The sequence below is a fragment of the Bacillus rossius genome, chromosome 17, assembly GCF_032445375.1.
Source record: "Bacillus rossius redtenbacheri isolate Brsri chromosome 17, Brsri_v3, whole genome shotgun sequence".
Taxonomy (NCBI): domain Eukaryota; kingdom Metazoa; phylum Arthropoda; class Insecta; order Phasmatodea; family Bacillidae; genus Bacillus; species Bacillus rossius.
The window spans coordinates 6,223,566-6,240,280 of NC_086344.1; positions in this window are offsets into that span (position 1 = coordinate 6,223,566).

A 16,715-nucleotide genomic window follows, 5' to 3' on the forward strand; every position below is an offset into this window, starting at 1 on the left:
GCTTAAACCCTGCATGATTAGAGCGTATAGGCTTCGGCCTGAGACGCACCTAGGCCCCTCCCTAACCCGGACCCCTCCCAAATACACTTAGTTTTTAGTTAGGTTATGAAAAAAAAATACCTTGTTGCAGTCTAATAGGCGTTTAGATTTTTAACGTGATAAAGTCGTATAAATCGATGAACGCCGGCTGCACGCACGAAAAATTGTCACGTTCCGCCTGAGCCGAGCGTGCAAGAACCGGCCAACCACCGTGCGAGAAAATCTTCTATAATCTCAAACAGGTAAGGAGGACGTTTTAACTAATTGTTCGTGATGATATTTAAACAAATTATTTAAATTTAATCTGCAAAAACTGTAAATAATATTTTAAAATTAAAAAGTATGCAATTTTTCATCAATTATTTCTTATGACGTTATCACATAAAATTATCGTCCGTATAAACCGACTTTACAGACAACCCCCTTTTTATGAACATGCGGCACCATCAGCCGATTTCGAATTCAAATCAATAGAAAGTCATTGTTAGCCAGGTTAACTGTTTTTCATTTTCTATTCGCCAGCCCATTCATTGTAATTTCTCTAGGTCATACAGTGGACACCAAGTATTACGGTGTGGCTCATTCTGTAATCCTGCACCAATCAAGGGGACAATTTATGTCTCAATGATAGGTACATGGTGTTTATGAAACCTTGACTGTGTGGGTTAAGGTGTAACTGCATTCTAGTGGTCATTAGTAAATATATTTTTTTTTCGCGAACAACGCCTGCCCCTATCGATGCTTCGAGGAAGCAAAGGTCCGCGGCGCTACTGGCTCCAGGCGATTTGAAGACCAGCAGGCGCCGCCACGTGATGCACTACCGGCGACCAATCAACATCGAGCTGTCCGAGACGTTACTCTAAAACAAGAAAAAACTCCTCCGTACTATTTTTTTTTGTAAATGTAACATAAATATTCACGCGAACCTACACATATTTGTACATTATGTACATTTACGTGAAAACAACTTTATCACTGCAAGATAAAAAATTGGTGTTCGCGGTAATACTGGGTTGGAATTCTCACCCCACTATTCTAATAGTTAAAGTTTTTTTTTTACAATCCGTTTACTGAATAGCTTTCCAGTATTAACTGCGCACGTCGATCACCATAATGAAACTAAGTAAAGTCCAGTTGTTGAATTATCAGATTATCTTTTACGTGGTTCCAAAAATCACGCTTGAATGAAACATCGAAATAAAATATATAATTATGCGCCAATTTTTGGAAGAAACATCCAGAAATATCTTTAAAATTGCATTTAATATATGTAAAAATGGCCATTGCTGTGTGTTGTACAAAGTTGGAATTATTACAAACTGTTTTTGGCAACTGGTTTCCAAAGGAATATTTCGTAAAAGAACAGAAAATTATTTTCTGAGTCCGAATAATAAGTACATATGACTGATGTTGCTGGATTGCGGGGGGGGGGGGGGGTGTCTTCCCCTGGAGGCCCCCCCCCCACCCCCGACTGGATTCGTAACTGCATGCGTATATAATTTTAAATCAATCTTCCTTACTTAGAGAATCATTAAAAGTATTCTGAGAATTCCGTGCAATTCCGTGTAGTCAGAACAATACCACAGCACTGACGAACAAAGTGGTCTGACAACGACCTGACAGTTGCAACAAAACCAGCAAATACAACACAGTGACAGACAGAAGAACTTAGACTTGAATCAAATAAACTTCATCTTCACGTCGATGATTAGAATATTCAGTGTTCTTGACACGCTCTGGACAAGACAGATTTTTTCTTCAATAATAATGCATCTTATTAACCAAAATAAAATTTATTAGAGCATAGCTCAATTTATAGTTACTGAATCTGCAAGATTAGAGAGTAGCCTTCTATTTAAACATGTATTAGGGCACAATCATAAGTAGCGGTGATGTAAACTGTAACTTTCAAAAGGGACATTTTTACCTAAGAATTTAAGGTTTTGAAGAAACTCTTAAGATAGCCGAAAAATTCGTTTTTATCAACAACCTTTTAAACGTTCTTTTTAAGGGTCGGAGCCCTCCTCATTTTTCTCCAACCAAAGAAATCCAAAGCACTCAGAAACAGTGCTATTCAAAATATGTTCTTATAGCTCATTTCACCCCGTTCCCTTTTTTCGCTCTAAGAATTGTGGCTACTTGGTGGTTGGTCGTGGTGCCTTATTGAAATGTCATTTTTGTTTTGTTTTTAATATTGATTGAGTGGCGCACGATTTGCGTCTGTTTTGTTCTCGTGGGTATTATTATTAATATTATTACTAAATCATTATTCTCCAAGGGGTGACTGCTTGATTCATTCTTGAACAAGAGCAGCAAGTAGTACAGTGTTGCCAGATATATTTAATTAAATTTCACGGGCAACCATAAAAAAAATTGCTAAAATTTAACTCAAGGAGCCCAAATATTTCTCCCCGGTACATTAAAAATGTCTTTTCTTTCATGTAAAACAAAAATGTAAAAATACGAAGTTAAATATTTTAACATCGGATTATATAGCAATATTTGTAAACGAACTCCAGGTTGTATCTAACAAATTGGTGGATGGACGCCAAATGATTCATAAGCCGTCAGAGAGGAAAAAAAAGTAGCCCTATAAGCCCAAAAATTCAAAAACCACCTCAAATAAAAGATTAGTCGTAAATCAACTAATTCTGGCAACGCTGGTAGTGAAGGTTTTTTTTTTTACTATTCATTATCTGTAGAGCCACGGAATTTTCGCGCATTCATTTAGTCGCAAGCTAGAATGCAAACCCCCACACTGTCGCACTGTGTTCATGATTGGACCGCAGTTATCTGGACACGCCCCTCTACGACCGTGAGCCAACGATGTCCAGCTAGGAGATAAGTAAACGAATCAGGTAGTGCCAAATAACAAGGATAAAAATGTTCTCGCTAAGAAATCAACCAATGGGAAAGTAAACATGGGTCGAGCACACCTATAACTTTGAATTCTATCCTGAGGCCAGAGGAATCCGCGAAATTTCCTGGACTCTAATTATCTGCATAACACCTATGAAAATTAAAACATAAAAAATATATAAATATTCCTAAATAAAAAACTTAACGCTTTGCCCTAATAAAAGGTGGTTTCATTGTTCAAAAAGCTTTAAGATATCCTCCGCCTATTTGTACATGGTACACAAGACCATATAATGTAGCAATAGTTACTATAGACCGGAAAAATACGCTCATTCATTTCGCGATAGGCTATAACCCAAATGCTGTTTGACTTTTTTTTGCTGCTTCAGTGATTGGACCACAGGTTGTCCGAAAGACTCTGAGACAACTAATAATCATCAAGGAAAGAAGTATCGAATCAAAAGCGTTCCAATTAACAGGTTTCAAGAGTCAGTAGCCAATGAGCAGATGTAATTTCGCGAAAAAGATTTCGAGACGGCATGAGAGTTAAAAACACTGTAGCATAGTCTGAGTTTTGTGATTGGTCGAATTTCTAATACGTTCGTGTCTGCTGTCAGTGCTCCAATCACAGTGATTCAGCGCGGAAGCAAAAATGTCCTGAATCGCTCGGTCAGACAAGGCAACTACTTCTCTCGCAGATGTCCGCCAATCACAAGGAAGAAACCACTGCTGCGGGTATACCTTGTTGCAGTCTAGGCTTTCAGCTTTACTAGCCAAAAATGCTTGCCTCTATCAATTACCATTGTCGACCGAGCGAAGCGAAGACTACAAATCAACCAGGGTGAATAGGCGTTTGTATGTGTGCACGTATGCCTGTATGGATGTGACTTTGTCCAACGATTTTTCGAACCGTATTTTTATTGGATCCTCATAAAATTTGGTATGTATGCATGTATTGCATGTAGGGCCAATAGAATTTTCAGGTTCATATATGTGCTTAATCGGTAGAGAGGTTGTTGATATATCGGGGTCAAAGACGTTGGTGGGGGATAGGGTAAAAATTTCAAAGTGAGTTATCAGTTCAATCAGGTTGTCCTATGAAAGTACGTTATAAATTCTATAACTAATATTTTTTCCGTAGGCTCTATGCTTTTAGTCATAATAACCTGAAATATAGTCAAAATTTAATCGACGCAAGATGGAGTTAAAATTTGGAAATAAAAGCCAGGTTTTAGGGTATCATTAAGAAGTTTATACGTAATGGGGCATCAAAAATGTGTTTTAATTTTTTTTTTTTAAATTATGGAGCATCGTCGTGAGGTCTCAGTTCGGGACGAACTACTAGTAATAGTACATATGCCGTCAATATGGTACTAGTCCCATAATAATAGTACCAGTACTATAACAATGGCATGAGTACTTTAATAGTGTTACGGGTACTGTAATAATGGCAGTAAGTGCCGATATAATGATGCGGGTGCACCCAACAACCGTGTCGGTGTTATCTTGGTGGAGGGGTAGTGGGTGGGAAGGGAAGGATATAGGGAAAGGGGTAAGAAGGTATTGGTAACCGGGGGAGAAGCGGGGAGTGGTTGTCAGACAGGCAGTCCCGATGACAGCGCCGCTCCGCTGCTGTTATCAGCGCTTATCGGGGATTGTTGACCGAGCACACGATCAGGGTGTCGCCGTCCGAACCGAACCATTTTTTTCCCTTCCGGGAAAAGGAGATTGTAGTGGGTTTATGGGCCTCGTCTCATCCTTAGTGTGCATTTCAATGGGCATTTCACTCTCTCTTTCCAATGTACAATTTCTGCAGTTAGCGCTGGGCTTGTTTCGATGTGCTCTGTTTCCAGGTGTACACCCTAAACCACAACAATTTTGAGACAACTTTATTAATGCAATTAATTTTTTTAATGTGTCTGATACATAGTATTTTGTAAAGAAAAAACTTTGGAATGATAAATCCGGGATTCTATTTTCCTTTTGTATTTCATCAAGAGCATCGACTGATAATATACAGTTTTTATTTATAAAAATGTTGTAATCGAAAGAAGCCATATTGGTTTTAACTGCTTTATGCTAACAATTGCTTATATAATCTTTATATATATATATTTCTTGTGTGCGTGTGTATGTCACTGAACTCCTCCTAATTTTTTCTTTCCTAGCCTAAGTTAATTCTAAGTGTGTAGGGGAGAGTCCAAGTTAGGGGAGGACCTAAGTGTGTCTCAGGCCGAAGCCTATACACTCTACCATGCGGGTTTTTAACTATGCAGGACAAGGGCGCGTGCATCGTGTGCTATTGGGGTTTACTGGCCAGCCATGGCTGCAATTGGCGCCATGACTGACGCCCCATTGGTCGCCTAGCTTAAAAGCTAGCTAATGTGACCCAGGTAAAACCTGCATAGACACAGGGAAAACCCTGGGCCGGTTCATGCGGGGATCAATTAACATGCATTAAGCAAGCAGGTAACTACTGGACAAGAGGAAGAAGGGTCCAGGTAAGAAGAGTTGGAGGGGCTGAAAAATCAACCATGCTGGAGTTGGGTGCTTGGGCCTTGCGTATTATTAACCAGGGGCGCAAGCGCCCCCAGGGGCGGGCGACTTACTAGACGGCTGGACCGATGTTGAAAAAATTTTGTGTGTGAGTTCACGGGGATTCGAGGATGTTTAGATTCACAATTGGATATTTTATCTCGATTCTGAGTTAAGAAAAACTAAAAAAAAAACACGCTTTAAAAGCAAAAATTGCAACGCATTATTAGAAGCCATTAATTTTTGCTATTGTAAGGAACTAAGTAGAGAGTAAGAAAAAAATAAAGATCCTGACAGTTTATAGCGTCGCCATATTTGTTTCAATTTTCAATACCCTTTTTGTATATTACAATTTAAATTGCAGAAAAAAAAATCATGTTTCATAGCCACACAAATAGTGAGGATGGTTTAGATTCACAATTGGATATTTTATCTCGATTCTGAGTTAATAAAAACTAAAAAAACACGCTTTAAAAGCAAAAATTGCAACGCATTATTAGAAGCCATTAAATTTTGCTATTGTATGGAACTAAGTAGAGAGTAAGAAAAAAATAAAGATCCTGACAGTTTATAGTGTCGCCATATTTGTTTCAATTTTCAATACCCTTTTTGTATATTACAATTTAAATTGCAGAAAAAAATCATGTTTCATAGCCACACAAATAGTGAGTGTGTGTCATTTCTCTATGTCCACGAGGTCTCGCCGCGTCAATTTTCTCCTTGGAGCGAACCCGTCCGCTTAATTAAATAAACAGCTTCTATCGTTGAATGATTTCATGATTTATTTAATGAAAATATGCTCTCATAAAAAAATTAGTTAGATAGACATTCAATAGGTGTCTTTCTCTCACTCTCTCTCTCTCTCTGAAATGTATGTAGCTTGCTCGCGGGTCAGTAATGCAGACAATCTTTACATTCTAGATCGAGACGGAAAAAAACAGTAAATGTGGTTTACAAAGATATTTTATGAAGTGTCTTCCCGTCATTACATTTGAAAGTAGAAACATATTTACTCAAAATTTAGGTAGTAACATATTTTTATTGCAAAGACTGAAATAGAGGTGAGAAAAATTATCATTTGTGAACATAAGAAAACTACTACAACTGTATCAACTGTTATGTTATAATGTTTAAATTTCTAAATGGTGCAAGATAATACAAAATTCCATGCGGAAAAAGTCGTGGGCAGCAGATACGTATAGTTATAGGTGTGGGGCTATGCATGCTGATTTTTCATATACTGCATGGATGCGAACATGTAAGAATAATCTATCTATCTTACTATAATAAAACAGTAGGCTACTTTTTCTGTCTGTCTGTTTGTACGCGATTTTGATGAAATTTTGTGTGTGAGTTCACGGGGATTCGAGGATGGTTTAGATTCACAATTGGATATTTTATCTCGATTCTGAGTTAAGAAAAACTAGAAATACACGCTTTAAAAGCAAAAAAAAACTAAGCATTGTTGATAATTAGCCTCCATGGCAACGGGCTTTTGCATTGTTGTTGCCTTCTGCGTAACCATGGGAAAGGTTTTTGGTAACGGCAGTGGCGTGCCCAAGAGGAGGGGTATGTATAATGAGAAGATACAAAATGTCCAGCGTAGAAATACTTACCGCCATATCCATATCTCACAAAAAGTACATTTGGGCAGGACAATGTCTGTCGGGTCCGCTAGAAAGATATATAGAGAGATAGAGATATAAATATAAAGATAGAGAGAGTTATAGAGATATACATAGAGAGATAGAGAATTAGAGAGATAAAGAGAGATGCTTAGTATACGTTAAAAAAATTACAAAAAAAATTGATTGAGGCATTGCAACGCATGCCGGGCATTATCTAGTTTAATATTAAAATATTTTTATATTTTCTGCATAGCACATAATTCAAAGGGCTGCATTGTTGTGGACAGTGACTGACTGCTACAAATAGTTTCTCCAGTAAAATAATAATTGGTAATATTATAATATTATATATTAAAAAGTATGCAATTTTTCATCAATGTTTTCTTATGACGTTATCACGTAATAAAAATAGTTTAAAAAACTAAAGAAACATGCTTTTAAAAATTATCAAACTAAAAAGTAAAAAATAATTTTAAAATTTAATTTATGACAATAGTATATAAGCAATACTAGTATAAATGAGAAAAAAGCTTGAGGCGCTTTGTGCCATATTTTTTGTATATTAAGCGCCCCATGCTTTTTTCTCATTTATACTAGTAATGCTTATATACTATTGTCATAAATTAAATTTTAAAATTATTTTTTACTTTTTAGTTTGATAATCTTTAAGAGTGTTTCTTTAGTTTTTTAAACTAAATTTATTTTTAACTTTTAAGTTTGATATTATTTAAAAGCATGTTTTTATAGTTTTTTAAACTATATTTATGTATAATTATCATAGGGAAATGAGTTACCGACACTACCCATTACCATCTGAGATAACTATTTGGAGTTGCAGCAACGTCACAAAGAAATGGTAAAGTCTCTCCGAATCATTTACAGTTAGATGTATGGATATAATCTTAGAATTTACCGGAAAAAAAAGAAAAAAAAACACTTTTTTTTTGGCGCGGCCGGGAGTAGAACCCACAATCGCTGAATCCGAAAGCTGACGTTACAGAAGTCGCGCGCCTTAGACCGCTCAGCTAACGAACGTAATGACATTAGTGGGACATTTTACAGTGATGAGTCACTCACTCTTAGTCGAAAGAGTTACAGACAGACAGACAAACAAACATACAGGTGAAGCTAATATAAAGCATAAAAAAACTATCGGTTTTCAGCATTGAATAATTATTTGTCAGAATTATCTTCCGTAAACCCCCTCTTTTTTTTAAATATTAACAATCTGTTGCTCTCTAGTGTTAAAGAGCATAACTTCATGCATGCAACGAATGCACGAATAAACGATTTATTATCGGTTTTCGTTTAGTTCTTAGCAGTGGCGAATCCACGATTTTGGTTTGGGAGGGGCTTGACCCAGCTGAGGCTAGGCTTTGTCAAGGCAAACACTAAAACAATAGTGGACACAGATACTTTTGGAGGGGGCTTGAGCCCCTTAGCCCCCCCCCCCTCTGGATCCGCTACTGGTTCTTAGGGCCACTCAATTCAGCCAACTTAATTTTTTGAACTTTTCGTGTCAATCGAATGAGTCGCGTCAGAGTTCATAGGGTGATAAAGGTCATCCGTTTAAATGATGTTTATTAGTGATTTCTTTACTGGGATTTTTGATGTGAATACGTCTTAATAATTGCTTCCATAGTGGGAGGCAATTCGAAAAAACGAATGATAACAAAATCGGGGGATACAGTTTGGTATTGCCACTACATATCTATCATCTCCATCCCAAAATTTAATTACACCACTGGATAGTTAAAGGATCAAGAATTCATTACGCTAAGTGAGGACTGTGACGCATCTCGCGCAGTGGAGGGGGAAGCGCTGCCATTTTGAGGTCATTTTGGCTGCGATTCGAGATTTCCATTTAGTATAACTGTTGACTCGGAGAAGCTACTACGTTCGTTGGAGTTTAAATCGACAGCTCTCGTCAAAATATATCGATTCCGTATATAAAACATTAGTGTAAAATAGTTACAGTGAATATATATGGTGTTGAAATAAAAAATAGCGTATTTTATATTTTGTATATAAAATATTACCTGTTACGTACACGTATTCACGTACAACACACGGCCGTGTCCATGACACAGCCACACAACATTTTTTCAAAACTTTTTCGCTTTTATCGGAGTTGTCTCCTTATATAGTTTAAAATTTGCCTCTGAAAATCGAATGATTCGAAAGTCGAAATATCTATTCCAGCAGCGAATTATAGAGGCGAGTGCGGCAACTACGTGTGATTCGCGTCAAGAAATGTATTTAAAAACATAATAAGCGTATATTTATCACTAGGGCCATGCATATTTCGCGAAAAGATTCCGTGACTAGCTGAAAGTTAAAACACTGTAGCATCGTCTGTGTTTCGTGAATGGGCGAGTTTCTTTCAGGTACATGACGATTGTCAAAACACCAATCAAAGTAATTCATTGAGGAAGCAAATGCGTCCTGAGTGGCTCAGCCAAACAAGGCAACTACTTCTCTCGCAGACGGCCGCCAATCACAAGGAAGAAACCGCTGGTTCGCATATACCTTGTTGCAGTCTAACAGGCGTTCAGCTTTTTTCGCGAAAAATGCCTGCCCCTATTTATCACACACGCATTACTTTTTAAGAATTTAAGTTAAAATATTGTTTACGAGTTTCGTAAAATTTGTATATTTGCTACATGAAAACACACAAATTTGCCCAATACCGAGGTTAGCTGCTACACATCTATGACGTGTACTTAAAGACTTGCTCAGAATTCTTTTTGTATGCCATTGTTATAGGTACGGAAATTTCGCGGATACATTTGGTCGCAAGCTAGAATGCAAACCTTCATACACTCGCATTGTGATCCTGATTGAACTGCAGTTATTTGGAGCCTACCCTACATGGTCGTGAACCAACGATGCCCAGCTAGCGAATCAGGTAGCGCCATTTATGAGAAAAAAAAGCGTTTCTTACTTCAAGATCAGCAAGTGTAAATGCACACGTTGGTAGAGCAAACATAAGTGTTTGAATTTTAGCTTGACGCCAAACGATGTCACGATATTTTGGGGTCTTTGACCATCGTTAGTTATAATAAGTTTTAATTCGACTATTATTTTATTTTTCTAAGACCGACATATTATTACAGTTGAAGCATTCTGAAAAATAATTTATTGCTAAATAAACACCAATTATTATTTGACAGGATAAATTTTTGTAGCATCCGGTTGGTATTAATAACAAGTTATTACATCAAATTATTTGCTACGCTCAAACAAAGGCAATTTTTTAATGTTTAAATCGTAACGAAACATAAGTTGGCAAAAACGGCAGTAGCAAAGATTACGTCTTTCAGTTACGTCTCCTTAGAAGTTAAAACTGAATATTAGATGATTATCTAAGTAAAATAAAAAAAAATTATATTTCCAAAAATTATTATTCCATAATTTCCTTCACAAAATACAAAGCTTCAAATACATTTTTTAATTTTTTTTTATTTTACATCTTTAAGTTGTGTCTAAAACCTGTGTTCTCTATGGTTAGAGACCGGAAAATTCACGGGTTCAATGACCTCCAGGATGGACTCCAATACCCTCTACACACTCGGGCAAATGCCAACTGTTCATTGGCTTCTGACTTGTGAGTCGTCTCGACTGGGTGGCCTGTGATTCGTCACTTCTATGAGTGAGGGTCTCTAATTGGCCCTCAGTCCTCCAGATTAACAGTGAACCAATGGCAGAACCAGCACTAAGGTATAATTATTTGAATTTTAGCATAACACGAAATGAACCCGCGAATTTTTCAGGTCTCTATCTATAGTGTATATCTGGCAATAGAGCACAGTAAAACAAAGACAACAACAATGGTAGAAATTGTGCATTGGAAGGGGAGTGTAAATACCTATTAAAATGCACGCACTACACCTCTACTAATGGTTAGAAACCTGCAAAATTTTGCGTTGTTTTAAAACGAAAGTCCACAAAGACAATTTTGGTACACTTTAACCTCCTCGGTCATGGGATCACGGCAGATTTGTCACGTCCTCATGTCCTGACATTTTAGGTTCCGTGCCTTTACATCCGTTCCGTTCTCGAAATTACTCCCACCAAATGATAAGATGTTCACACACACACACAAAAGAGTAAAACAGCTGACAGTCTCGTGTGCGACCCCGGGGAGTGAGTGGAAAGTAGCAGGAGCCAACAAACATGTGGAATAGACTCGATGGGCATGAATTCTAGCCTAGCGCCAGAAAATAATGTGACTTTTGCAGGTACGTGTATAGAATTTATATTATAATTGGGGTATGAAGATATGTATAGCGTATGAGATATTATTAAGGATTTTTGCTTAATTTAGTGATTTACAACTCGGGGTTCGAACCAAACCTGTGAATGTGCATCACTGTGAACTGTTAGAAATGGGAAGGATACATTGGTGGATGTAACCCATTACAAGGGGGTTGGGGGGGGGGGGTTTAACAGAAGGATACATACCTCTACCCTCGAAAAACGTTGAGAGCAAAAATGCAAAATATCAGCTAAGAACCTTTTTTTTTTTAATTTTGGAAATGCAAGGTAAGCTGTAACAACACATGCAATATCAACTGTGTAAGAATCTTTGTTGCATACGGTTACTTTGTAGGCCCCTTAAGTCAGTGTGCTGGTGTCAATAATAATGTAAGTTACTTTTTTTTTTAAATACACGTGTTCAAATTTAATTTTTCCCTACTTTTTTTTTCTTAAAATTCCTCCCTCCCCGTGACAAAAATTCCTGTATCCGCCACTTGGAAGGAAATTAGATGGACGAGATTTCGGGAGTATATATGTTCGAATCAGGGCAGGAAAAATAAAACCAGTTAAAAAAAAAAACAGGTTTTTTATTAAATACGTTTTTATCGGTTTAAACCATAGTTTTTTTAATAACGTTATTTACTTTGGTTACCAGCATGTTCAAATGAAAGCCAAACAACATCCCGCTTACTGCCACTCATGTTGAACCAGAAAAGTTATAACATCAAAGAACTCAAGTCCAGAAAATCTGCTCATCTGACTGGGACTTAACCACAGAAAGGGTATTTCCCACAGAATGGGGATTTACAGTAAAGTCGGAAATTTCACTCATAATAGGAATTAAATTTTTAATATTTTTAATTTCATAGGAGCATTGAGCTGAGTATAATTTACAACTTATTCAGATAACTTAAATGATAAGTTCTTGATTAGTGTCTAATTTTTTGTTCCTGTAAATCACAAGAACCATTAATGAGTAAACTTTTGTGATTATTAGAATGGAATTTATACCATTAATTGAAAATTTAAGACATTCTGTTAAAAAATACATTATTATAAAAATTTAGATTTTATAAAAAGCACGTGGTTTTAAATTATGGTTTAAACCGTGGTTTATGCTATTTTTATTTCAATCAGCCAACCCTGGTTCGAATCCACCTGCAGAAGCACTTTCAGCTTCGCTGTTTGTTCCTATCTGTTCCTGTCTGTGCCTGTCTGTGCCTGTCTGTGCCTGTCCGTGCCGGTCTGTGCCTGTCTGTGCCTGTCCGTGCCGGTCTGTGCCTGTCTGTGCCTGTTTGCAAGTGTTCGTCAGTTCACTCGGCCTCACGCTGGTGACGTGATGCTTGTCTGGTTTTATGGCGCGTGCTGCGGATGGTCTAACCAAAGTTCGTTGCACAGTCGTGTACAGTTTTTTACGTCAAGGTTTTTCAGCGCCGCAGACAAGCCACCGTTGGTTTCAAACCATGGACTGAGTGGTCACCGTTTGCTTCACTTACTTGACTTTATATTGTGTTTAAGGCTTGGTCTCATACACCATATTGATTTTTATTTTTATTTTTCTCATCATTTCTATTAGTTAAGGTATAGTTCTGTAAATTTTACATGATACCCCCCTTGAATTTGTTGTTCTGGAACAAATATTTTCAAGTGTAATATTATGGGTGTAATAATTAGTGCAAGTGATGAAAGCTGCGAACCCTTGCGCGACATTGTACACTTATTATATGACGCTTGGTAAATATTGTTGAAAATATTTGAGGCAAGACAACAATTATTGCAAGAATTTTTAGTTTTAACATGTACAGAACGATATCTTAGAGCAAAGTAATACCATAAACATAAACAGACTAGTACAAACCGGATAAAAGGAGTTTTCTTTCACTACAAACATCGTATTACATTTTAAAAGATTATGAACCTCGATTTTCACCGTAATATTGATTTTCGCTATAGATGATGATTATGAATTCAAATGACAATCTTCGGCTGCAGAATTATTACGAAAACAATAATTCAAAATAATATGGACGACTTATGTTCTAAAAAAAACTGTCCAAAGGCTGATTCTAAGGATATAATACCAAGCCTATGAATAATGTTTAAATTTACAAAGTTATTCAACCACTGCAAAACTTGTCCCTGTCATAAAATGATTTCATTGAAAGAATTTGGGGCAATAATTGAAATAAATTGAAATAATTGATTTCCCATACGTTTTGTGACGGGAAAGTATACTAAATATTTACAGTCTGATTATTAATTCACCTGTCAAAACCAACTTTTATTATTAAATAATTCTTTGAAATATTTTCGTCGGTGAGTACCTAACAAAACAATCAGTGCCCCTGATCCGTAGCAGCTCCAGCTTCCTGGGAGTTTAGCGTGTTGCATGCCTACCAGGCGTAGCTTTTTTATTCGTTCTAAATTTGATACTAGCATTTATCCAACACGAGGTTATGTTGTATGTTTAGTTCGATCGGACACAATTCAGACGCTTAGAGATTATTTTTTAAATACTTTATATATTTTTGAAGTGAAAACTTCTTTAGCCGCGTTGAGCGATTTTTGGTAGGGGCAAAACTTATGGGTTCGGGTCACCGACATGCTAGTGACGTGTTGCGCCAGACTGGCGAATCGCAGCGGCCTGTGTACATGTATACGCATATATACACTAATACCTTTGAATATATATACTGTATAGAAGTCGCGAGTGGATAGGATTTACTCTACGTTTTTCAGAAGCGTATAATGAGCAGCTTGGGAACTTCACCGCTGCAGTGCGCTGCCGTAACGCCCTGTATCGTCTTAGTTGTTATTTATACGTTAGAGCGCAGCACTGTCGCCCGCTGTCATTCCCCCCCCCCCACACATCATTCACTGCAGCTCAAGGTCGTTCAACAGGAGGGGGAAGGGGTGTCTGAAGTGAAGTCCGCTAGGGACCACCACAAGTCGATGCCCTAGAGATGGTGGCGATTGCGGCGGTGAATTAACCAACTACCTCAAAACCGTATTAGAATTTTTAACCTGGGCTGGCGACTTCTATACAGTATATATATTCAAAGCTAATACATTGTATATACTCGACTGCATCATGTGCGTGTTGGACTCTTTTTTGGGTGGGTAAAATCTTGTGAGTTCGTATCACCGACATGCTGTAGTAGCAGTAAGTGAAGTTAATTTGACCACGTGAATACATGAACTAGGTCTGACATCAGTGGTATGTCACAGCTAGGTAATGAATTTTTACGTAATTTTTACATACCACTGACATTTGTTGTGACTAAAAACTGATGTAAGGATAAATGATATCATGCTGACATCGTACTGATATAATACCAAAATCATTTTTTTAAGTACATTTGACGTATAAATGATGTAATATTACACATTTAAAAACAAAGTTTTAAGTTTTCACTTTTTTGACAGTCCCCATGACTGGATATTTTTTTTAAAAACTAAACTAACTCCAACTTCAAATGCTTACAACTTTTTTTTTTTTTTTTGTAATTTAACTGCAGCCAAAATCACTTTGACTTACAGAAACGACGTATAATTCGAAGAAGCATGTATATTTTTGTCAAAAGTTTACAATACTAGCTAAGAGTTAAAACACTGTAGCATCGCCTGCTTCGTGATTAGTGTAGTTTCTTTCAGGTACATGTGTGTCAGAACTCCACAGAAATTCATCGCAGAAGCAAACGCGTCCTGAGTGGCTCGGTAAAATAAAGCAATGGCTTCTTTTGAAGACGGCCGCCAATCACAAGGAAGTAGAGACCGGAAAAATTCGCGGATTCAATGAACTCCAGGATGGACTTCAATATCCTCTACACACTCGGGCAAATGACAAATGTTCATTGGCTGATGACTTGTGAGTATTCTCGACTGGGTGGCTTGTGATTCGACACTTCTATGAGTGAGTATCTCTAATTGGCCCTCAGTCATCCAGATTAACAGTGAACCAATGACAGAAGCAGCACTAAGGTATAATTATTTGAATTTTAACATAATACGAAATGAACCCGCGAATTTTTCAGGTCTCTACAAGTAAGAAACCGTGGGCTCAGGCATACCATATTGCAGTCTAGTGAGCGTTCAGAAACTTTTTTTCGAGAAAACTTTTTGCCCCTAATAATTCTTTTTAAAGGCATCAGTACAATACAACAAATGCTATGTATAAGTTACCCTCCAAGATACTAGACTTTTAAACTTCGCGTACTCAAATTTCTGAAACTCGTACGAACGTTAGCCATGCTGAAAGCGACTGAATGGATGAAGCATAGGGCCACGATTTTTTTTCCGCGGATTCATTTAGCTCCAGGCTAGACGCAACATGTCTATGGAAAACTAAACTTTTGTACAGGACACATCCTCTGTGGTGGGTGACACGTGATACTTCGGGCTCGTGAAGGGTGGGTCAAGATCTCTGGTGCAAGAAAAAAACGTTACTTTACCAAAGAGTCCTATGGAAAGCTAGAAATACTTCATAATAATACAAGAAAAATATTGAAACTTTGTAAATCACATAGAAATGGTTATTTATGCAAATATGAAATATGTTTTTCGAGTTAATACTGAGTATTTCCTACGAAAATTGGGGCGTAATTTTATATTTTTATCTGAAGCTTCATTATAGCATACTTTTATTTAAACCATGGAAAAGATAATAGGACGTAAAAAAATTTTTACTTTATTTTGTTTTACCTTGCCTATAAATATGCGCAGTTAATACTGGAAAGCTATTTAAGAAACGGTTTACAGATAACTTTTAACTACTTGAGGTACTGGGACTACACAAAGTATAAATGCCCGGGTAATAATCCGAGCCCAGTATTACTGCAAACACTATTTTGTAGTGACACAGTTGTTTTCACGTAAATGTTCAAATTTACGAATATCTATAAGCTTTCATGAATATTATTGTTCCATTAAAAAAAAACACTATTTAGTCCAACCATCGACGTAAAACAGATGTATATGTGCTTCAAGTTTACTTTGGTACCCAATGAATACTCGAAATAATCGTAGATGTAGATGAGTTTTCCAGGGAACCACAGAGTTGCATATTAATCCCAACCTACACGCCGAAAATCACTTATTTTTATGTTTGATGCTTCACATCTGGCATATGGCGCTATCTGATCCCAACATAATAAACCACGTTTCCGGATATTCTCCGAGAAGAGGAGAATTGATATGTCGCGAGAATACTACATATGTTGCACGTTTACCGACACACGCAATATCTCGCGAAAAAAAAAATTATATTTTCTTATTCAATTTCTTGTGAAATATGACGTTACATGTATACGATAGAGATAACATGATTACGATAAAATAAACTCGTGTTTAAATAAAGAGTCTTTTCATTCAATTTCGGATTAAACGGATCACATA